The following is a 3,650-nucleotide window of genomic DNA, read 5'->3' on the forward strand; positions in this document are numbered from 1 at the left end:
AAGAAAGCTTGTTCTTCAGTTTTAGATGCATTTTAGATGACTCACTGATTGTAGACTGGGCATTTGATCTCTCAGTAGACAGAGAACTCAGTGAAGTGGCCATTCCTCTTTCTACAACAGTGCCTTCATTTTTTTTTCAAAAAAAAAAAAAAAAAAAAATCAAAAAGTACACTGGCTGTATAAACTTTAGGAGTTTAGGATTCTTGCTAAAAATGTATTATCTCTTTGGTATGTTGCCTGTACAGTGATTGGATATGTACATGGGAAAGTATAGGCCAGAATAAACAATGAATGAGATGGCAAAGATCTAAATTAAATTACTATTAAAACCAACATAAAGCACTGAGTCCTGTTGTTTTATTTCAGGATTTAAGGGCTGATTTATTGACTACAAGGTGGACTCTCCAGGGAATTTCACCTGCAAATGGTGCACGTGCACGTATGGGCATGTGCATGTATGAGCGTGTGCACGTACGGGCGTGTGCATGTATGAGCATGTGCACGTATGGGCACTATTATGCAGTAATGATAGGGCTACAACTGCATTAGTATAACATGCAATACAAAGCACTTATTTTTTGTTTATTGGGTAAAATATTTTTTGTTGTTGAAAATACCAGTTTTAGAAGTAGAGTTGGATTAATACATTAGATAATGTAAAACTACTAGGCTGTTTTTAATCAGGGTTGGAATGCTATGAATTCTGGGAGAACGGAGCAGTGTCTGACTCAGTCAGCTGTTCACAGAGTGATTCTGTGAATGGACTGGAGAACAGCGAGAGGATCTGCTCAGCTCCTCCAATTCGGCTATCTGCCCGCCAGCCCCCTCTCCCCTCCCCTCCCCTCCCCTCCCCCCTCCCCCCCCTCCCCCCCCCCCCACGAACCCCGCACCGCACCGTCCCGTCCGGCCAACGGAATCGCGGTTCCAGCCGCTGCCCCGAGGGGGCGGAGTCTCTTCGCGTTAGACGTCGCTGGTCGGCCGTACGCTCGGCTGGTGCGGAGAGCTGGGGCGACGGTGATGGCAGAGCCCGTCGTGTTACAGGTTACAGGCTGGCTTCTCTGTTTCTATTACTCTCAGACTGGCTGGGTGGAGTGTGACTCATGGGTAGGGGTGGGGGTGCGGGGGGTGCGGGGGGTGGGGGGGGGGCGGAGGGGGTAGGTGGAGAGCGTTTGAGGTAAGCTAGCCACCTCGCTGCAGGAGGGCACGACGGTTTTCCTTCTCTGTGGAGAGCCTTCTTCTCCTCCAGGACGCTGCGCTTCGGTCGGTGCTGTTACAGCGCTGTGTCCGAGCCGAGACCCCTTGACCTCACGTTCTCACAGTCCCCCCCCCCCCCCCCCTCACCCCACACCACTCCCCCCTGCCCCCCCAACCCGCCCGCCCACCCACCCACCCCCCCTCCTCCCAAAGAGGAAATCACACCAGCGCAAAAAAGTTCAGAGCAAGTACTCCCACCTCTCCACCTTCATGAGCTGCAGATGTCTTCAGCGTCTTTACCGTGGGGAGTGTGTTTTTTTTTTTTTTGGGGGGGGGGGGTTTCTCTCTTTCGCTGCTGCTCCGTCTGACCGACCGCCCGGCCGGTGAATTTTGCGCGTCGGTCTGGAAAACACATTCCGGCATTCCGCTTCGGCAGTTCCTCTCTGTCACCTGAGGGGCACTCGCATGCCGGGAATTCTGGGACGGAATTCTGTCTGAGCGTACCCGATGGACGCCCGGTGTCCGACAGCTGCTTCTCCTCAATGACTTCTCAAAATGAGTACACGGAAAAGAATTTCTGTACTGCTCTTCAGAAGCCAGACAGATCTCTACCACGTCAGCTGCATAGGGGAAGACTAATTAAATATTGATATAAAGAATGTCAGTAATTTTTTTTTGTTGCCAGTAATGCTCCCTGTTTTGTACGCAATCATGTTCACAGGCAGTATGCAAATAAAACCAAAATTGATCAGACCCCACCTCACCTCTTTCGTCCAGTTGTTCTATTTGCGGGTGTACTGATCAATGCTCAGGGGACATTTTTAAGAATCGCCATTGCAACCTTATTTGAATGTTTTCCACAATTAACCATTTAAGGAACATATTCCAAAAAACCGACTCTTCAAAGGGTTAGTGCACTATCTGCAGGAATGTGACATCACTGCAGTCTCACCTCTATCCACACACCATGTCACTGAGACACTCCTTCCTGAACTACGCAGATGAAGGCAATCCCTAACAAAACGGGCAAAGAATTGAACGGACAAAATAAGAAATCACTCTTGAGCAAAGAACCTTACGAATCACGCCTTGTCCGAGTGCAGCAAATCCAGGCCTGCTTCCTGATTGGAGGTGATGATATCGCCGTGGAAATGCATTCCACAGGACACAGGCAGCCCCACACCCCACGAGGTGGTGTGTGTGGAGCACGTCGTTAAAGCCACTAATACAAGCAAACCATAGTAATGTTCAACAGCAGTACACTAACATGGGTGGGGGCGGGTGGGGGGGGCATAAGGTGAGCTGAAACGCTAAGTTCCGGGCGGGACGACGGCATGAAACGGGACGGGACAGGACGGGACGGGACCCACGCCGGGGCCCATTGGGCCCAAACAAGCCTTTAAAATTGCGAGACGGGGGTGGCGTTGGCTTTGGCAGCGGACGTGGGTCCCTGCCCTGCCCCCCTGCCCCCCCCCCCCCCCCCACCCCCCACCCCCCCGCGACAGCAGACCAGACCAGACCAGACCAGACTCCGTCGATGATCTATGACCTTTTAACAGACTACTGTGGGAACGGCAGCGCACTGCAGCAGGCCCCCAGAACCCCGGATTCCTGACAGGTGGCTGCCTCCGTGCTTAGCAACGTTTGTTATGGGACCGTTTCAGGAGAGTATATGAAACATCAGTGGGGTGGTGGGGGGGGGGTACAGTTTCCAACCAGGTAACCAGGGGGAACAAGCAGGGGGAATTTAACACATTATAATAGGAAGGCCAAGAGGCCATTCACATAGCTGGGGGATGAAGGGGGGGGGGGGGGGGGGGTTGAAGGTGGGGAGCCCACATGAGAGAATCCAGAAGAACCACTGGGCCAGTCTTCATTCATGAGCTTGTGTGCAGTGCCACCATATGGCTAAAGAGCAGATTTATACATTTTAAAAAAGTACAGAGAGCGTGAAACATGAAGCCGTGTGCTTATCACAGAGGGAGATTTTCACCAAATTGTAATAATAATAATAATGATAATAATAATAATAATAATAATGAGTCGGCAGAAATCTTTCAGAACTATTCTATCTGTTTTTCCCCCATCTAGAAATATGAATGGTATCAAGACTTAACTTTTATTTACCTACAGCACTTGAATTTTAGCACTGATTCAAATGTATGTTGTTAGATATTAGTACTTTTATACTTTTATACTCACACTCTGTTTTTCCAAGCAGGGCCTATTTAGGCATTTAGCATACACTCTCATCCAGAGTGATGTACACTGATCACATTTTTAAGTACAACCCACTGACATTGACTGGATATTTACCGATGCCATTCAGGTTAAATACCTTGCTCAGGCATACAACATCAGCACCCCAGCTGGGTAAACAGCGTCAAATGTTTGACTGTGACACTATGCTTTGCATATTGCAAAAGCATACACAATGTTGGCAAAAGGTGATCATA

This window comes from Anguilla anguilla, chromosome 1 (genome assembly GCF_013347855.1).
Source record: "Anguilla anguilla isolate fAngAng1 chromosome 1, fAngAng1.pri, whole genome shotgun sequence".
In the NCBI taxonomy this organism is placed as follows: Eukaryota; Metazoa; Chordata; class Actinopteri; order Anguilliformes; family Anguillidae; genus Anguilla; species Anguilla anguilla.